The 20349-nt window shown below is 57.6% G+C and overlaps 1 protein-coding gene across 4 annotated transcripts in view; it reads left to right on the forward strand.

Moving 5' to 3' along the window:
• The first annotated feature begins 769 nt into the window (after positions 1–769).
• Positions 770–20349, forward strand: part of ITGB2 (integrin subunit beta 2) — a 36927-nt gene continuing 17347 nt past the window's right edge. The window contains exon 1 of one of the 4 annotated variants that reach the window (XM_044002945.1): positions 770–925. The gene's annotated coding sequence lies outside the window, so the exon portion shown is untranslated. Of the gene's footprint in view, positions 926–9308; positions 9435–14825; positions 14946–20349 lie in introns of those variants that run through there. The other 3 variants (XM_044002948.1, XM_044002946.1, XM_044002947.1) reach the window with 3 other exon arrangements.

Here is a 20349-nt window from a genome sequence, read left to right on the forward strand (position 1 = left end):
CCACAAGGGGAGGGACGCGAGGTGGAACGAGCTCTCAGCAGTTCAGAGCCAGGGCCACAAGGGGGGCAGGAAAGCTGTGACCACAGGACAGCCCACCCCCACGCCCACCCAAACCCTCTTGTATGCAGCCACTTCCCACCAGGCTACCAGGCCTGCCTGTGTCTCCTTCTAAAATAGACCTGCATTTCAGAATGGAAAGCCCCTGTAAGCCTTGGGACTGGTTTGCCTTTTAAGGCTGGGCCCACTCACTTCCTCCCGCCGCCCTCTCCCCCCTTCCTCTTTTCCCCTTCCCCCTGCATCCCTATGTGCAAGGCTCTTCAGTCTGTCGGCCCCCGCCCTGGGAGGAGCACCCTGGTCAGAGCCGGGGTGGGGGTCTCATTATGGAGAGATGAGTGCCTGGGGAAGGAAAATAGGCCTACTACACGCCGGGCACTGGGCTAAGCGGGTTACAAATACCATCTCAATGACCCTCATGACAACCCTAGGAGGCAAATAGGGTGAAGGGACTTGCTGGGCTCGCCCAGCTAGGAAGTGTGAGGCTGGATTTGAACTCAAGTCTTCCTGGCTCCAGGCCCAGCTGCTTCAGCTGTTTGTACTCTCTCCCCTTAAATAAGGCATCTCTCCCTGGGAGGGCCAGAGGTATCCGTGGCAGGGTGCCAGCGATTGACTAGAAGCAGATAAGGCTGAGGCTCAGAGCCAGGCCCGGCCCCTAGCCCGCTGCTCCTCCCCACCCCCCATCCACGCCCCCCAGGGCAGGGCTGGAGGGAGGGAGTCAGAAGCCATCTCTTCCTTCCTCCTCCTGGTGCAAGATAAAGGTGACCCAGCCTGCCCTGTCCCTCCCCTGGACTGCCAGCAAGCCCCTTGGCCCCTCCCCTGGGCTTCCATCCCACAAGGGCTGCATCGGATAAAGGCACCAGACTGGTGGGTAAGTCTTGGATCCTTTGATAGCCATTCACTATGTTGGGTAATGGGATCCGTCTTCTTTATCTTGTCATTGGGGAAACTGAGGCCAGGATGTTATAAAAGTCAGGGGGAGCCCTTGGGTTGGAGTTCTACTTGTCTGGGCTATCTGGAGGGCACTCTGGACCAGCTGCCCGGTAGGTTCCCCACCCCCAAGTCCGGCCCTTCCCTGGCCAGGCCCCAGAGTCAGGGTGCACCTGGAGGCTCAGGCCCCCACCCCCAGCTCCTGGGAGGACTGCTCAGAGGCAGAGAGTTGGCCCATTCCAGGCAACAAGGGGCTTCCTGGGCAGCCCCAGGGAGCGTGTGCATTTCCCCTGCCTGTGGATTTCTGCTCTGTCCCTCTGGGCCTGGACTTGCTCCCTCCAATCTCAGGGGTGAGCAGAGCTGTCTCAGCCCACATCTCCCTGGCCCAACAGCTCGGGGTGGGGGGGCCTGGGCCAGCTGCCCATCACAGGCCCTCACAGTGACTGCCTGCCACTGGTCCCCAGAGCCTGCCCTGTTTGCAGACCTCTCATCCCAGGAGAAATGGTGCCCATGAGGCTGGGCAGCCAGGGGGCCTAGTAGATGGAGAGATGGACTCGGAGTCAAGAAGACCGGTGTTCAGATCTTCCTATTGGGACTCTGCCTCAGTTTCTTCAACTGCAAAATGGGGATTTAGCACAGCATACAGGAGATGCTTCATAAATGCTTTTTCCCCTCCTGCCAGGGTCCCCACTCTGGCCAGCCCAGATGGGGTCCCTCTTCTGGGCCCCAGGAGCCAGCAGGCAACAGCTGCCCTCCGTGCTGATAGCCTCTCTTCCTGCAGGAAGGCTCGGCCTAGGCAGACGCTGCACCATTTGGTGTTTGATTGGCAGCCCCTGGGGAGGGGATCAGAGCTTGGTGACTAATTGATCTGGGAGAAAGGGAGAAGAAATGTAATCAATCCATCCATCCATCAGTCAATCAGCAAACATTCCTTAGGGCAATAAGACAGCCCTGCCCTCCAGGAGCCACTCTAATGGGGAGGCAAATGCGTCGAAAACTAGGGGTTAAATAGGACATAATTAACCTAGAGGAGCCAAAGGATTAAGAGGGGGTAGAGAAGACTTATAGGATTTCTGCTGCCCTTTTTTTTTTTTTTTGGTGGGGCAGTGGGCATTAAGTGACTTGCCCAGGGTCACACAGCTAGTAAGTGTCAAATGTTTGAGGCCGGATTTGAACTCAGGTCCTCCTGAATCCAGAGCCAGTGTTTTATCCACTGCACCCCCTAGCCGCCCCTCTTCTGCTGCCATTTCCTGGGAGGGAGCAGAAGAGGGGGGGCCTTCCAGGCATGGGGAATGGCCTAAGAAGGTGCCTAGAACCCAGAGATGGAGTGTTGGGGAGGGCACTTGGGGGCCAGAAGCCCCATGCAGCCCTGGTCCAGTGAGGGGGAACCATGAGGGTGGGCCAGGCCACAGAGGGCCTGGAATGCCAGATAGAATTTGGATTTGATTCGCTGTGTCACCTTAGACAAGAAGTCATCTATCTCTGGACCCCAGAGGGATCCCTGAGGCTTCTGAGCCTTTGGGGAAGATGGGCCAGAGAGGAACTGACTGGGTCAGAATGAGGCAGGGCACGTGGCCCCCGGTGTGGGCGCTGGGACCAGCTGGGCCTCCCAAGAGCCTTTTTCACTCAGAAAAGGAAATGTTGCATTTTCACTTGAAACCACTGGTGGGGGAAGGAGGCTTGCCTGCAAAGCCTCAGAATTTCCCCTGGGCCCGAAATGTCAATTTGTCTGACTCCAGCTGGGTCCCAGGACACAGTTGCCTGGGCCCTCAAAGCTGTAGGCAGGCCCAGCAAGCAGCCCCCAGGGCCCTGACCTTGACTTCCCGAGGCTCGCTGGGCCTGTCCTGGTGCCCCAGCTCCCCCATCCTGCCTGAGAGCTGACTCAGTCTCTGCCTCTGCCCCAAACACCAGTTAGTCAATCAACAAACACTGACGATGCACTCTCCTAGGGCTGGACATAGAGGCAGAAATCAAACAGTCCTGACCTCCAGGAGGTCACACTCTAGGAGAAACCACATGTTTGTGTATATGTATGTATATATGTATACATGTATACGTAACCGGCACAAAACAGATAGCAGGGAGCCCTGATGAGGTGGGCAGCAAGGGGCGGGGCAGGGACCAGGAAAGGCTCCCGAACACCTGGCCCTTGAAGCTGAGGAGGTGAGGAGGGAGGCCTGGGCACCCCAGGGGCAGGGGCCCTGATGGGGGAGAGGCTGCACAGGGGCCTGGCTCTGCCATCGTGGACCTGTGTCATCTCCTCCAGGTTACCTGAGCCCTTAGAGCATAAACTCTTGGAATGTGAGGATTGGGTCCTCAAGCTGGCTCTCTGTGGGTGTTGGCATTAGCCATCCATCAGTTATCTATCAGTGATAGATTAACCTCCCTTCCCCTTGGCTGTCTCCTCTGTGAAAGAAGGAGGTTGGGCCAGGAGGCCCCTCCCAGCTCTGGGGGACCAGGCTCTGAAGAGCAAACAGTGGATGGGGTCTCTGGGTCAGGGCTGTTTTCCCCAGTTGTTGTTGTCGTCGTGTCTGACTCTTTGTGACCCGGTGGACCTCTCTCTGTGGGGCTTTCTTGGCCCACTGCACCACCCACTGTACCACCCAGCTGTCTCCTTTTTCCTTGATCTTAACTCAATCACCTGGCATTCATTATGTGCTTACCAGGTGCCAAGCACTATGAGAAGCTCAGGGGATGTGACACACAGAAAGGCACAAAACAGTCCCTGTTCTCAGGGAGCTCAGACTAATAGGGAACCAACATGCAAACCATGTGCCTACAGGAGACACAGCATAAGTATTAAGGGAATTCAGAACCATCTTTTTGTAAAAGACAGGACTTGAACTGAGACCAGAAGGAAGCCACTAAGGGGAAGGGAACAAGCATTTACAGAGCCCCTGCTGTATACCAGGAGCAGTGTTGAGCCCTTTGCAAATATGGTCTCTTGGATCTGTATAACAAGCTTGCGAAGTAGGTGCTGTTATGAGCTCCATTTTACAGTTGAGGAAACTGAGGCAGACACGGCTGATAAATGTCTGAAGCTGACTTTGAACTCAGATCTTCTTGACTCTGGACCCAGTGCTCTACCCACTATGGCACCAAGCTGCCTCAGGAAGCAGAGCATTCAAGCTCTGGGTGACAAACAGCCGGAGAAAATGCCTGGAGCAGGGGGAGGAGCCTTAGATGGGAGGTCATAGAGCGCCAAGACTAGAGAGGGCGGAAGGGGTCCGGGAGGCCATAGGGAGCCACTGGAGTTTACTGAGTTGGGGAGTGCCGTGGGGACCCCTGCGCTTTAGGCTGAGTGGAGAATGGGCTGGAGTGGGCAGAGCCTGGAGGCAGGCAGATCCCCTCCCCCCAACAGCTCTTGCCACAGTCCCGGTGTGAGGTAACCAGGGTGGGGCAGTGCCAGAGGAGGAAGCAACAGGTCATGGCACCATATTGGATTGAGGGGTGAGAGTGAGGAGTCCAGGGTGACTCCCAAGTTGGGAGGGTAGGTGAGGGTTGGGGGAAGTCGATAAGATGTCTGTGTCGAGCAGGATCTGTCTGGGCAGAAACTTGAATTGTGTGTCCCCAGAGCTGCCCCTTTTCCTTCTGTGGCCCTTCCTGCCTCTTACTTGGTCGTGAACCTTCCCCTCTCCATAAATTCTTCCGCGAGCCTCTGGTTTGTCCGTGCTGTCCCTATGAGTGTCCGTGTGGTGGGAGATGTCGAGACCCCGTTTCTGCCAGGCTGCTCTCCCCACAGCTGGTCTTATCCAAGCCGGGTGCCGTGTTCGTGTACTTCTTCTTACCCAGGCCCGCGCGGTCTGGATGATGACAGCTTTGTCATTGAGTTTAAGATCCAGTGCTGGCCAACCCCTTCCTCCCCACTGCGTTGCCCACAATTCCCTAGGAGCTCCTGACCTTTTACTCCACTAGATGCAGACTTTTATCCCTTTTTTGGCTCTCGAGGGCAAGCTGGTTGGTAGCCCAGGATAAGTCAGTTGCTTTGGACGCTTTGGCTCTGCCCTCCTGCCCCCTGACCCTGGGGCTGTCCTCTCAAGGTAGCTTCTCCCTGGCCTCCCGCCCAATGCTCTTGCGTAAGCTTTGGGTGATGAGACTGAGGGGGAGCGGAGGGGGGCAGTTCCCGTTTTTGGTCAAGTCTTCTCGCCCAAGCCGGAGTGCAGGCTCCCTGTCAACATCACCCCCAGGTCGGGGCCCAGCGGAGTTCTGTAAAATGACAGTGATGTGGAAAGCAGGAAGGAGAAGTGGGCCCAGCCCCGAGTGCAGGCCAAGCTCTCGACCTTCCCAAGAGGTCATGGGAAGAGGGAGGGCCCAGGCCTATAGGCAAGGTCACTCCCTTTCTCCCAGGACCTGGAAGGGAGCCAGGCATCTGCCCTTAGTGGTGGGCACAGGGGAGAGGGGTGCTGGGAAGGAGGGCGTCTGAGGAGGAAATTCCCCAGGTCAAAAAAAAGCCAAGCGCTTCCAGCAGGCCTGCGCCTTGGGTGTGCCTGCCCGGCCCCCACCTCGCCTGCTTGGACGTGCAGGAGCTGAGGCCATGCACGGAGCTCGGAACTGGCTCTTGGCCCGGTGGCCGGGCCCTTCCCAGGGCCTGGGTCTAGGGGATCCCAAGGGCTTCAGACAAGTCAGGCCTGGCCGGCTGAGTGTGCGTGCCAGTCCTGCTTGCCTTTTGTGGAGAGCCTCAGCCCCTTGGTACTTACGGAGTTAAAGGTTTTATGCAGCTAAAAAGAAGGAGTCCAGGGAAGAAAGAGATGCAGGCCTGGCATGCCCGAGGCACTCCTGTCTGCTGGGCAGCCTGGCTTTCTCCAGGTTCAGTGCCACAGACATTGACTCGGCTCCCACTGGGTGCTGGGTGCTGCGCCCAAGGGCATGGGAAGATGCTAAGGGGGTCAGGCACTCACTACCTGAAGAAACCCTGGGAAACCATGTAGACTCATTCATATGGGGAACTCTCCTCTGGCAGAACACCTGTGGGGGCTGCACCTGGGCAAGGGCCCACCTGGGCTTCCTAGGGAAGTTGGGCAAGAGAATGTAGCAAAGCAGTGTGGTAGAAAGCCTGTGTGAAAGCTACCAGGACAGAGAAGGTCTGGGTGAAACAAAGAATGGCCCAGCAGTCAGAAATGGGTACTCACTGCTAGCAGGCCATCTCCAGAGCTTCTCCCCACACCTAATTTATCGCCATGGTGACAAGGGGGCGCATTGCCTGTGATGAGCAAACGTGAAGGCCAAGGGACACCCCCCAAAAGGAAGTTGTTACCCCTCTGAGACTTTCCCAATCCTGTCACTCCTCCCCCTACATTACTTTGTCTTGTTTGAGGAACGGTTCTAGGGCTAGACTGGACACTCCTGGAGGGTCGTGGTTACTGGTTGACTGGAAGGAGATCTGCACACTTTCACACACAGTCCAGTGGAAGCCATAGACAGAGGAATAGAGGAAAGATGGGGTGACCGCCTGAGAATGGGAAGTTCCCTTTGGCATGGGGAGGGGAAGCCTAGGTGCTTGTCACGTTCCTGAGAGGCCAGGGGGATTTTTTTTTTCAATGATGGTCCTGAGGGCAGCTAGGTGGCACAGTGGATAAAGCACCAGCCTTGGAGTCAGGAGGACCTGAGTTCAAATCCAGCCTCAGACACTTAACACTTATTAGCTGTGTGACCCTGGGCAAGTCACTTAACCCCAATTGCCTCACAAAAACCCCCCCAAAAAAAACAAACAATGATGGTCCTGACCTTGGGGGTTGTCTCTGTCTCCTTGCTCCAGTCAGGGAGAAGCTGCTCCTGACTGACTTTCCGGCTAAAGATTTTTCTCTTTCCTACAGCATGTCTGTCCTGAGGTCTAGTCGGTCGGTCCTGTCAGCCTGGCACCTTTGGTTTTGCTTCTCACAGGAGAATCTGCTGCTGATTTCTCCTAAGCCCCGTGATGCCACCCGGTATCACGGGGAAGGAGAGGTGGGCGGCTTGTTGTGTGATGGTCGCAGGAAGCTCAGAGGGCTGTGAGTGACCCCATCTGACAGGCGGGCACCAGAGAGGCCTCATTCCCCTTTGCTCTGGTCGTGAGCACGACACACAAAGGTGCTGTTTGATGGCCAGGGTGTTTCTGAGCTGGTTCTGCAGCAGCTACTGGTCTGTGCTGAGTGTTTGGTCAGCAGGGGGCCCTTCTGGCCTTGGGCTGGGCTCAAGGACCACCTCCACATGAAGGGCCCCCTGAGCTTCACACACACCCCCCATCCCCAGCTGTTCCTGCCCTCCCTGCCCCATCCCCAGCTGTTCCTGCCCTCCCTGTCTCACCCCCAGCCATTCAAACTCTCTCTCAGGCCCCAAAATCCCATGGATTCATTCCAGCATGCTCGGCTGAGCCCCACTTGTGTACAGGTTGTCTCTGCCTTGCCTGGAATGTAAGCTGCTTGAAGCTGGGAGCTTGATCTTTGCACCCCAGAGTCTTGTTCAAGGCCTAGCGCATAGTAGGTGATTGTTGGCTGGCTGACCAAACAAAATGGAGTTGAGCAGAGACATACAGAGTCTCACAGGGGGTTCAAAAGCTCTTTCCCAAGGCCACGCCCCGGGGGGGGGGGGGGCGGCGGCCTGGCCAGCCTCAGTTCACCTGGTGGCAGCTTCTCTGGGAGGATTCCCATAAAGCCAGGGCTCTGAAGGTGTGATGGACCCCTGAAGGGTAGGGGCCAGGACAGCCTCTCACTAATGGACAGCCTTGGCTGGGTCACCACGCCCAGCGAGCCTGCAGCCCTCCTTGGGGACCAGCCTGGGGGAGCAGCCAGGTCTTAGCTAGAGTCTGGGGGGCCCCAGGAGAGGCCCCCATCAGACACTCTGGGGGGGGGCAGACCCACTTTCCTTGAGTTCCCTTGTTCAGCAGGAGCCCCAGGCAGGCACTGGAGGAGGTGCCCTCCTTGTCCAGGGGCCAGGCATGGGGGGAGAGCCCTGTCTGTGTGCGGCATTCCCCTGCTGGGCCCCTGCATCGCAGAGGGTTGCCTTGTTTAACCAGGCTGAGTCCCCTAAAAGGGTTAGCAGGCCCAGCTAGGCGGGCGCTGGGCTGGACCTGAAGTTACAAAATCAATTATTTGTTTTGGGCTTTGAGTCTCTGGCCTTGGACTGGTGGGCTAAGCCCCAGGCATACAGGGAGCGAGAAGGTCAGGGGGGGACCCTGACAGGCCAGCTGTCCAAGGAGCTTGGCCTTGCCCTTTGGGCCTGGGAGGGCAGAATCAGAGCAGCTGGAGGGGCTCCCTGAGGTTTGAGAACGAGAAAACCTTGGCTGCTCCCTGCACGATCTCAAGGGCTCCACCTTGGGAGGGCTGCTACCAGCCCTTAAGCAGAGGCTGGGCCACACCTTGGCAGGGCATCCCAGGGAGCCAAGTTCCAGCGTGGTGGTGGTCATTAGGCCCCTGAGGGGCTGGGACCTGGTCAGCTTTTGGCAACTCTGCCAAGTGTTCTTCTGTCTTAGGAGAAATGCCCCTGGCAGAATTTGGAGAAGGGGCCAGGGACAGAGGCAGCCCTGTGTGAGTGCGCCTGCATACGTATGTCTATGGGAGGGAGGCCGAGGGCTGGGTGCCAAGCTGGACCCTTGGCAGGACTTTGATGCTGGGAAAGAGGCACGTCCTGGCTCCCCAGGACCCCCTGCTCCCCTGGATGTTGGGCTGGGCACAGGACTAGAATGCGGGTGCCAGGCTTTGGGCGCTGGTCAGGGCACTGGGTGAGCCTCCTCAGCCCCAGGCACAGCCACCGTCCATCCGGCCCTGCTTCAGAGCCTCTGCTCCAGTTTGCGGGAGAGGGTTTCCATCCATGCTCCCCACCCCCATCCCTCCAGATCAGACCTGGGGGAGCACAGCCTCTATTCTGAGCCAGGCTGGGCCCCAGACAGCCCACACATCTACCTCCAGACTCGTGCCCCACCCCCAGCAAGACCTTCAAGAACACAGCAGGGTCCCCCTTCCTGCCCCCTGACAAGTAAGGGACAAAAGGGGACTCAGTGCCCAGTATCAACAACTTTCCACAATTCGTTCTTCAGACAGACTGGCTGCATGGGTGGGAGACAGAGCTGGCCAAATGCAGAATGGACTGCCTTGGAAGATAGTGAGCTCCCCATCAATGAGGTATTCAAGCAGTTATTCTACCTGTAGTAGAGGAGCTCGGTGCCCCAGAGGTCTAGTCCAGCTCAGTCTTGGCAGTCCTCAGTGGGGGCAGGAACGAGGGGCTCCTGGGGCCTGCGACATGCCTGTCCTCCCCCTGCCTCTCCCAACGCTGGGGGGAGGGGTGCAGCTTCCTCTTCCCTCCCCCGCCCACACTACTTTCTGGGCTCCACTTCCTCTGTGTTTGGGTGATACCAAGCCAGCCCTCTGCAGAGGGCCGAAGCACAGTCCTGCCTCTGGCTAGAGTCTGTCTAAAGCAGGCCCCCTCCAAGCCGGGAGCTTGGCTGGCTGCGAGCTGGGAAGAGAGGAGCCACTCAGGTAAGACTGGGGGGGCCAGGGGTGATGGGGGGAGCCCCAGTCCCCAGAGGGGCTGCCCCAGGGAGGGGGGGCCGGTGGATGGGTGCCCTGCCACAGGCAACATGGTAGAGGTGCCAGCCAGTGCCCACCTTGGCCTGCCCCAAAAGAGGCGAATCCTCCCCGGGGGAGGCAGGGGGATGGCTGCTCCCAGGGCCTGTGAAGAATCCTGCTCTGGGTGGTCAGCGGGCCCTCCAGCCTCACCCTGGGACGCCAAAATGTGAGATTCAGCCTCTGCCCAGGCAGTCATCCTGCTGGCTTCTCCCCGGCTGCTTCCCCTCGAATTGGGCTGGGGGGTGGGGGGCAATAGGAGATGGCACCAGCAGCCTTGAGGCCAGAGGGAGGGGGTGGTACCCAGGACCTTCAGCCTATCACTTGTGGAAGTATCTTGGGTCTGCCTCAGAGACCTGCCAGGAGAGGCTGAATCTCAAAAGAGCCCTCACCTTATCATAGGTGTGATCAAGGCCAACGCCTTGTTTTTACATGTAGGGAAACTGAGGCCACCCAGAGTGGAAGCCCAGGTGGCAGGGAGGGGCGTCGACCAAAGTCACCCCCAAGATGTGAGCAGTGGGGAGGGGGATGCACAGCCAGAGGTGCCCAGTGGCCCTGGCCTGGGCCTTGGAACAGGCCCCCCTCCATGGCTTCCCTAATGGATGAGACTGACTCGGGGAAGCGTGGGCCTCTGCATGTGCTCCCTTGGGGAGATCCACACTGGTCAGCGCCTGCTGTGGCCATGGGGCCCTGCACTAGGCCCCACCCTGTGGTGGGCAGTTCCTGCCACAACAAGACTGCCTCTCCTTGGCTGCCAACTCCTGGTCTCCCCAGCCTCTGCTCTAGGCTCCCAGGTCCCCAGTGTCTCAGTCGCCAACAAGTTGCGCCCTGGCGCGGGTGGCCCAGGAAGGCCTCATCTTACAGAGGAGGAAGCAGGCATCTGGCTGAGAACCAGCATCCACACATCCCCAGGTCCTCTCCAGACAGCCCATGCTGCCTCCAGGGCTGGGCAGTCCAGAGCTCCTGCCTTCAAGTGATTTCTCAAGCCTCAGTCACTTCCTCTTGGGACCAGCAGAGAGGGCAGCAGAAAACAACTAGGGGCCAGGCCTGAGACCCAGCCTGGGGGGGCAGAGTTGGCCCCATGTGTCTGGAGCTGGGGGTGAAACTTGTTTCATGCTCTGAATCCCTCTGGAGAAAGGCAGAAGTCTGACACTGGTGCTTGGCACACAGTAGGCCCACTTTAGTTCTTTAAGGGCAGAAGGCCCCTGGGTGTTCCTGGGGCTGAGCCCCATGGAGGACGAGGAGAGTTGGGAATTCTCAAGGCCTTATTCACCAGCAGCCCCCCCACCCCTACCCCCTCCAAAGTTTGCTGACACCCTGGGAGGTACCCACTGCAGGGGTCCTGAACTCCCAGACAGCGCTTTCAGTCCAACCTTCACTGGCTCCCACGGCCAACAGGCTCAAGCCCAACATCTGATGCTGGCCATCATAGCTTATCCTCCCTTTCACTCCAAACCCTGGGACTTAGCCAGACGGGTCCAGGCAATGCCAAACACGGTTACCAGGGATGCCACCTACATTCCTGCCTCGGAGCCTTTGCTTAAGTCATTGCCCCTCTCCAAACACAGCCCCTCTTCCTCCTCTCCCTTCCAGGCCAAGGTCAGGGCCCCGTTCTCTGGAAAGGCTTCCGGGAGAGCCTGCAGAGGTGGCAGGGCAGCCTGTGGGGAGGATGCCCGAGGAGCCCAGAGCTGAGAAGACTCTGGCTGTGGGCCAGGACGTGGGGAAGCCTGAGGACAGAACCAGGAAGCACTCGACAGCAGGAAAGAGAGGGGGCTGCCCGGGAAGGGGGGGAGCCGCTTGTCGCTCGAGGTCTCCAAGCAGAGGGCCTCTGGAGCTGTCTCACCCCCTCCACGGCCCTTAGCACCAGGTGTTCAGCCTCCTTTGAAGCCTCCTTTCTCGGGAATCACAGAGGCTCAAGCAGCCCCACCTGGGAAGCTGGGGAGGAGGCAGGAAGACCCCGAGGCCCAGCACTCGAATCAGGGGACTGGTCCAAGCTCACACAGCAGTGTGACAGCACTGGCCCTGAGAACCTTCCCAGGCCCTTCATAAAGGGCATGCCCCTCCCCCTCACTCAACTCTCTCCAGCCCCAGGTGCAGCCACTGGTGGCTGCAGTGACCCTCAGGTGCTCCCTCAGAGGAGCTTGAGCCTCAGGAGTGTCGGCCACCTCAGGTCCACCGACCATGGAGACCTGTCTGTCTGTCTGACAAAGGAGGAGGGTGCTCTGGAGGCCAGAGGCCCAACATCCTCCGGGTTCTCCAGCCCTGCATGGCAGAAGGGTGGGCACAAGACTCCTGGCCCTCCTGAGGCCTACAGGCTGAACACCTGGTGCTAAGGGCCATGGAGGGGGTGAGACAGCTCCAGAGGCCCTCTGCTTGGAGACCTCGAGCGACAAGCGGCTCCCCCCCTTCCCGGGCAGCCCCCTCTCTTTCCTGCTGTCGAGTGCTTCCTGGTTCTGTCCTCAGGCTTCCCCACGTCCTGGCCCACAGCCAGAGTCTTCTCAGCTCTGGGCTCCTCGGGCATCCTCCCCACAGGCTGCCCTGCCACCTCTGCAGGCTCTCCCGGAAGCCTTTCCAGAGAACGGGGCCCTGACCTTGGCCTGGAAGGGAGAGGAGGAAGAGGGGCTGTGTTTGGAGAGGGGCAATGACTTAAGCAAAGGCTCCGAGGCAGGAATGTAGGTGGCATCCCTGGTAACCGTGTTTGGCATTGCCTGGACCCGTCTGGCTAAGTCCCAGGGTTTGGAGTGAAAGGGAGGATAAGCTATGATGGCCAGCATCAGATGTTGGGCTTGAGCCTGTTGGCCGTGGGAGCCAGTGAAGGTTGGACTGAAAGCGCTGTCTGGGAGTTCAGGACCCCTGCAGTGGGTACCTCCCAGGGTGTCAGCAAACTTTGGAGGGGGTAGGGGTGGGGGGGCTGCTGGTGAATAAGGCCTTGAGAATTCCCAACTCTCCTCGTCCTCCATGGGGCTCAGCCCCAGGAACACCCAGGGGCCTTCTGCCCTTAAAGAACTAAAGTGGGCCTACTGTGTGCCAAGCACCAGTGTCAGACTTCTGCCTTTCTCCAGAGGGATTCAGGGGCTGGCCACGGGCCTGGGGCTCCATGCAGGAGGAAAGGGAGGAGGAGGAGGAAGGGGAGGGGGAGCACCCCTGGATCAGTGCTCAGGAAAGACTTGCATAGGGATGGAAGGGATGGGACAAGATGTGGACAGTGTGTAGCCATTGATGGTGTGGAGGGGGAGCAGAGCCCCTGTTGGAGGCCATGTCACAGACCCCAAGGGCTCAGCTGCAAACCCCCTCATAATACAGAAGAGGAAGCAGACCCAGAGAGAAGGAAGTGACTTGCCCAAGTCACAGGGTTAGTCTGTAGCAGAGGTGAGATTTGAACACAGACCCTATAGCACCGAGTCCCACCCTCTTCCTGTTTTCTGCCATGCTGCTGCTCAGGCCCTGACCTCTCTCACACTTATTCAGAGATTGCTTATCTGACCACAATAGTTCCCCAGAGCACAGCCTCGACCCACCCAGGAAGTGAGCAAGAAGCAGGCCCAGCCACTGCCTCCCCCTCCCCCCCCATTAATTAATTAGCTCCTGCCTTCAGTCGGTGCCTTGCAAACTGGCTCCTGGACTTAGGGCCTATTGACTCTTCATTTAAACGCTAACAAGTGAGATGGCTGGCTTCCCTACTCATGTTCCCATGGCAACAGTGAATTAGAAGGGGGTGAGGTGGACTGGATCCTGGAGGCCCAGAGACATCAACGACAGACAAAAGCAAAGGACCAAACAGATCCGTCTGTCTGTCTGTCTGTCTGTCTATCATCTCTCCCTCTCCCTCTCCCTACCCCCCAGCAAAAGTGGGCAGGGGAACTTGAAGAGGACTTGGCCTGAGGCCCCAACCCAGGTCCAGCTGGGCATCTGCGAGGCCAGGGGGTGCCACGTCCAGCATCCCTTGCTGACCACAGCTCAGCGAGTTAAAAGAAAAGCCTGGGCCCCTGTGGGTGTTGGTGCCTTGGGTTCTACTCCTTCCCACCTGGGTGACCTTGGACAAGTCACTTTTCTTCCTGGGCCTCAGTTCCCTTATCTGTAAAATGAGGGTTAGGTTCCATGTCCCCTGAGGTCCCTCCTAGTGCCAGGCCTTCTATGACTTAACTTCTTGCAAGTTCCTTCACTGATATCAATTGCCACTCACCCTATGACTGGGAATAAGTCACCGAATCCCAAACCCAATGTGGCCTTCCATGGGGCAAGGCCATGGTGGTTCGCTGGCTGTGGAGTCAGGAAGGCCTGAATTCAAATCCAGGTTCAGGCACTTCATAGGTGTGTGACCCAGGGCAAGCCACTTCTCTGCTCTCTGCCTCAGTTTCCTCAGAGTAAATGAGGGATAACAACGCCCCTCTCACGAGGTGGATGTGGAGAGAACAGCACGGTGCCTGCCACCTGTTCCCTCTCTCCCCAAGCCCAGAGTCCCTGAGGCTGCTCAGACAGCAGGGGTCTGCCCCTGACCCCACACTGGCCTCTCAGCCAGGTGCTCCTGCCCCCGAGACTCCCGTCTTTAGGCAGCACTAGGGCAGGCTGGATGGTGCTAACCCCCTTTGGTCTCCCCTGGCGAGAAGGATGGCTCAGCACAGAGATAAGGCAGGCAGGTCTGTTCCTTGTGACTTGGTGTCCAGCCACAGGCCTGGGAAAACGGGAAAACAAGCAGCTGTCTGCTCAGCCAATGCCTCTGTTAGCCAGCATGAAACCCAGGGCATCAGGGAGGAGAAGCCGCCCCAGAAACCCCACTCCTGCCCAAGCAAGGCTGGACAAGGCCAGTGTGGGGCTAGGAGGGGGGCGCTGGCCAGGTCATTCAGGAGCGTTGGCACTGTCCGTCCTCAGGGCACTGGCCAGGTCATTCAGGAGCGTTGGCCCTGCGTGTTGGCCAGGTCATTTGGGAGTGTTGGCACTGTTTGGCCTCAGGGCACTGGCCAGGTCACTCAGGAGCATTGGCACCATTCATCCTCAAGGCACTGGCCAGGTCACTCAGGAGCGTTGGCCCCGTCCATCTGCGTAGCCCTGCGTGTTGGCCAGGTCACTCGGGAGCATTGGCACCGTCCGGCCTCAGGGCACTGGCCAGGTCATTCAGGAGTGTTGGCCCCGTCCGTCCGCGTAGCCCTGCGTGTTGGCCAGGTCACTCAGGAGCGTTGGCACTGTCCGTCCTCAGGGCACTGGCCAGGTCACTTGGGAGCATTGGCCCCGTCCGTCCACGTAGCCCTGTGTGTTGACCAAAGGTGTCCAGAGTCCCTGGGAGTTTGCTCTGTTCCTGCATTGGCTCAAGGGAGGCGGTGGCCCATCCTCTCCTGTGCGTGCACCATCATCCTTCACATATCCTCGCGTTTCTCATCCTATTTGGAGGATCCCAGTTGTCTTCCTCCAGGCTTATTCCTGGCCAAGGTAAGATGGCTTCCAAGGTCACAGCTGCTCTGGGTCTTGAGGAGTCTCAGAGTCCATTGGGGGCCCCCCTGTTCCCCAGATGAAGGTCTCCTTTGTCGTCCCCTCCCCACTGCACAGACACAAACCCGGGCACTTGAGTGTCTTGTCTGTCTCTGCCCCCTCACCATTCTGACCACACAGGCAGAGATGGTCTCTGCTGGGCAGACGTGGTCATCCTTGAGTCTGCAGCTGAGGTTTGGCATTCGTGGGACTAGAAGTGAATCCACCTCCCATTTGTGGTAAGGTGTCCTGGTGAGAGATCCTGGTAAGAGATGCCACTGCCCCAACCAGATCCAATTTACGGATGGGAAAACTGAGGTGGGAAGAGGCTGGCTGTCTCTGCCCTGGGTCACGCAGTGAGTGAGAACGAGTGTGGCTCATACCCTCCATGTCGGAAGCACAAACAGGCTAGAAGCCAGTGTATTCATTGCTATCAGTCTGTATCCAAGCCTTTCTTCTAGGAGGGAGATTCCAAGTGATGTGTTTAGTCCCCAGGGTGCGAGCAGGATGGGAGTCTGTGTGCCGGGGCCTCTGCCCTCCTGCTCCCCTCCCTGGCTGGCCCCCACGTCTGGGCACGGTGGGGTGTTGACCAGCTGCGGGCAGGATAGCCGTCCTCGGCTGTTCAGCACTGCCACACACAGGATGAGTGGACTTGCTCTGCCTGGCCTCAGAGGCAGGAGGAGGGTGAGAAGCGGGCAGGAAAGCAGACTCAGCCCAACCCAAGGCCATGAGCCATCAAAGAGTGGGAGGCTCCCCTTGGCAGGAGGGCATGGTTGGTCAGGTCCTCAATGCTGGGCACATGGGGGGAGTGTGTGTGGGCAGGGATGAGCCCTCTCTGGTTCAGTGTTTGTGATCGGGTAGAAAGGCCGGGGGCCGGGGGCCTCACTTGGAGGGCCCTTGGTAAAGAAAGGCCCTGAAAGCTTGCTCGAAGGCAGAGGGAGAGTGTCCGCTCCCTGGCCTGGTGTCTGTGCCTCAGGCTGCTCAGACTAGCAGCCGCTTCTGGCCACTTCTCCAGCACTGGCCCTGCTCATCTTTGATCTCTCTAGCAGCTGGCTGGGTGTGAGAAGGATCCTCAGGATGTCCCATATTAGTGGTGAGGAGCCTCCTTTCATGGGGCTGCCTTCTTCTCTTGAGGCCTGGGGGCCAGTGACCTTTGAAAAGAGAGAATCTGGGATAAAATTGTAATGGCTTCATCAAGATGAAGTGCAGGCTTCACATGGTTGGCCAATTGTGGCAGGCAGCACAGTGTGCTGGGAAGGGCCCTGAATGTATGGATGGGAGCGAGCTGGATTCAAATCCTGCCTCTGACAGAAACTAGCTGTGCCTCAGGACATTTGTCCTGTCAAATGTCAGTGATCCCTGTAGTATCCGCCCCACAGGGATTTGGTCAGGCTGCAGTGAGATTGGCCCTCAGAGGCCATCAAGTTGACCCATTTTGTAGACGAGGAAACTAAGGCACAGTTGTCCTGGTAGTAAAGGTGTGAGAAGGGTCTTCCTGACGCCAAGTTTAGTGGTCTGTGCATGGTGCCATGCTGCCTACCATCTTTGCTGGGACATCGGCCCACGTGGTCGTGTGTGCGCGCATGTGTGTGTGTGTGTGTGTGTGTGTGTGTGTGTGTGTGTGTGTGTGTGTGTGTGTGTGCGTGCATCACAAGAGATCTGTGTTTGCCTGTGTGGTCACCTGCCCCCAGCTTGGTGCTGAGCTGGGGCATCTCCCCAAGAATCCGGGGTTGGCATTCTTGAGCCCAGAACAGCCATGCCTGCCTGCCAGGCTGGGCTGTGCCCCCTGGACACAGATGGCATTAGGTTACCTGTTGGGCTAAGAGGGGACCAAGAGGGACAAGTCCACTTCCTCAGTCTCCTCATCTGGGACCAAGCAAGCAGGAAGCCTTCATTAAGTGCCTGGTGTGTGCTCAGCACAGGGACAGGGACGTGTCAGTGACGCAAGGGAGGGGCCTCTGAGCTGTAGGGAGCATCCCTGTGGGTGTGGGGAAAACCACCTCTACATCAACACATTAGAAGCCTATGGGAACAATGTTTTCATCTGGTGTGGGCGCTGTGAGGGCGTCGTGTGGCTGTTGTGTAGGTGCTGTGAGGGCGTCGTGTGGCTGTTGTGTAGGTGCTGTGAGGGCGTCGTGTGGCTGTTGTGTAGGTGCTGTGAGGGCGTCATGTGGCTATTGTCGGCCTTCCACTTTGAGCTAGATGGTCTCCTAAGTGGCAGAGGGACCTGGCCTGTATGGTAGGGGCCCCAGGGCCCAGAGGGGAAGCCCTTGTAAGAGCCCTGAGGGTCGGAGGTTATGGGCAGGAACGGAGTCAGCTTTGTTCCACTCTGTGACTCCTAGGCCTAAGCCCAGACAGCCCAGCCCAGGTACAAGTTCTGGCCAAAAGGGAGAGCAGAACAGCCGTGTGAATGGCTCTCACATCAGATAACACAGCCTCTAAGGCCTGGGGCCCCAGCCTAGTGCCAGGAAGTAGCTGCTTGCAGCCACAAGGTAGACTGTGGGGAGAGCTGAGGAACAGAACCAGGGAAGCCAGAGTGAGTAGCTTCCTGGTGCCAGTCCCACCTAAGCAGCAGTGTCCGAGGCCCATCTTCCTATGGAGCTTAGGGGCCAGGATCAGGACCTCCTGAAGTCTTAGAACAGCTTCTGTGGACGGTGAGACGAGGGCCCAGGAAGGAAGGACTAGCAGAATGGCCTGGGGCTGGTGAAGGCCCAATGAACCGTATTCAAGCCCCCTTCCCAGCCACCTTGGGCTCCTCTCCCAGCCGCCCACAGCCAGTTAGTTGTCATTGCTCTCTCCTTCTCTGACCTCCCTGGGAAGAGGGCAGGGGCTCTCTCACTAACACCCACATTTAGAGCCACCCCTGCCCTTTGCTGGCTGGGTGGCCCTGGGTGAGTCTCTTCCCTCTCTTAACCTTGGGTTTCTCCTTTGTGTTCCTGTCTCCTGAGGTTGTAGGAGAATGCAGGGGGGTGAGTCAAGTGTTGAGATGGAAGCTCTCTCCCCCTCCCCTCTTCCTCCCTCCCTTTCTCCCCTACAGCTGGGTAGGGGGGCAGTGCCAGCCAGCCTGGGACCTGTGCCTTCCTGTCCCTTCACTGGCTCCCCCTGGATCATGTTCACCTTGGTCTGTGCCTGCACCCCTAGGAGGCCATCTTCCCTTGGGTGGCTTCTCTGTCCTGCATCTCAGTGGCAGGTCAAGCGTGTCAGGCTTGACTGCCTTCTGTCTCCTCCACAGTCCCAAGAGGCAACAGCTCTGGTCAGCCCAGGGAGTGAGCACTAGCCAAAAGAGTGGCTGCAGTCAGTCTTCTCCACCCGCTCCTCCCTCTACCTCCCTGGACCTCATGTCCAGCTTGAGGACAGGCCTCCATGCCAAGGGTGGCCCAGGAGAGAAGAATTTGGGAGCAAAGCCAAGAATCATCTCCAACAAAATGGCAAATTCAAGGAACTCAAGTGCCCCCCTCAGCCCCCTCTCTCCTCTTTAGTGACTCTGCCCTTGGATCCCCCCCCCACTCTCTTTTTCCTGTGTTCTCTCAGGTGGACGTCAGGCAGTCCAGTAATGGGCACTGAGGTGAGGGCAAGTGACAAGCTCAGGGATGGGAACACCCTTTCCAGGACTACTGAGATTTGTTTTTGTTTTTGTTTTTATGGTGGGGCAATAAGGGTTAAGAGACTTGCCCAGGGTCACACAGCCAGTAAGTGTCAAATGTCTGAGGTCAGATTTGAACTCGGGTCCTCCTGAATCCAGGGCCTGTGCTTTATCCATTGCGCCACCTAGCTGCCCCCAACTACTGGGATTTTGAAGAGGAATCTTGAAGATGGAGAACTCTGGTGGAAAGATGAGTGGTGAGGTCTAATTAAGGGCCCACTTTGGGTTAAAGAAAACTGGGCCTTCCTGGCTCCTGCCCCAGCCTAACCCTTTGTTAGCCCCCAAGAGTGTTCCCCTGGGGCAGCCCTCACCATACTGGTACCAAGCAGGCAGCTGCCTTAAACCACAGCGGCTTCTGGGTGGTATTGGGGGCAACCTTGTGGGCAGTGCTTCTGTGCAGCCTTCCTAACCCCAGGTCATGGCAGACTTGATGCGGCCTGGAGCATCTGTTCTGAGCCCTTCCCTCCGTCCTGTCCCAGCAGGTCCCCACCCACTGGGAAGCCTCTTGGCTTCTTTGGGTATCATTTGGAAACTTGGGGGAGACCACTTGATGCCGCAAGTTCTCAAGAAACCTGAGTTTGGTCTCTCTCCTATCAGTGGGACATCCCTTACTGTTCCCAAGGAGTTCTCTGTCTCTCAGCTGCCACCCCTTCTCCCTACACGTACATCACTTGGGTTGGGCTGTGTCACCAGCTCTGATAATTCAAAGCTACATATAAAGTATGTGATGGGAAGTTACTCTCTTGGCCCAGCCAGCGTGGCATTCTGTAATAACACCTGTCTTTCAGACTGAGGAAAAGAATATTCAGTGCCAGGGAAATGTTTATACCTGAGGTTATTGTAAGGGGAGAGCACTGTCATGATTTTCATGTACAAAGAGTAGACATAAGTGTTTTATTATTTTCCAGTTACCTGTAAGGATAGTTTTCAACATTTGTTTTCACAGGATTTTTAGTTCCAAATTTTTCTCCCACCCTCCCTTCCCTCCCTCCTCCCCAAGACGGAAAGCAGTCTGACATAGGTTGTATATGTACAATCACATTAAACGTATTTCTGCATTAGTCGTCTTGTGAAAGAAGAATCAGAGCACAAGGGAAAACCTCAAAAAAGAAGGGGAAAAAACCCAGTCCAAAAGCAGAAACAGTCTGGTTCAGTCTGCATTCGTAATTCACAGTTCTTTTTTCTGGATGTTGAGAACATTTTCTATCATGAGATCTTTGAGACTGTTTTGGATCTCAGGGCCAGGCTTCCTAACATTGCCTCATTTTCACCTCTTGCAGGGAGGCCTGGTGTGGGCAGTGATGCTTTTTCCCTGATCATTCTGCCATCTTGACAATCAGTGCCTTCGGGGCTTCTCGTCCATCCAGTTTGGCCTTCCCATGTGGACCACATGTCCCCCTGGCCAGATCTCTTCCCTACTTCCCTTTTCTAGTGGCATTTCTGGTTCCTCACACCCCAAACCTGGGGTGCTGTGTGTCCCCAAGGCCTGGGTCTTCTGTCTTTGTAGAGATGCCAGCAGATCTGTTTCCTGTCCACTTTGCAGGATCTTGATTTCATCTCTCAGTGCCCTTGGGCTGAATCACATGCCCCTCATTGTGGTGTTTCTGTGAGGAAGTACGAGTTGTCCCCTTCTCTTCTGGGGGGCCTGGGCACGCCGTTTCCCTACCAGCGGCTCCCCCACCTTCGCCGCTTAGCCAGTCTTGCCAAAAGCTGCACGGGGCC

The sequence above is a fragment of the Dromiciops gliroides genome, chromosome 4 (genome assembly GCF_019393635.1).
Source record: "Dromiciops gliroides isolate mDroGli1 chromosome 4, mDroGli1.pri, whole genome shotgun sequence".
Taxonomy (NCBI): domain Eukaryota; kingdom Metazoa; phylum Chordata; class Mammalia; order Microbiotheria; family Microbiotheriidae; genus Dromiciops; species Dromiciops gliroides.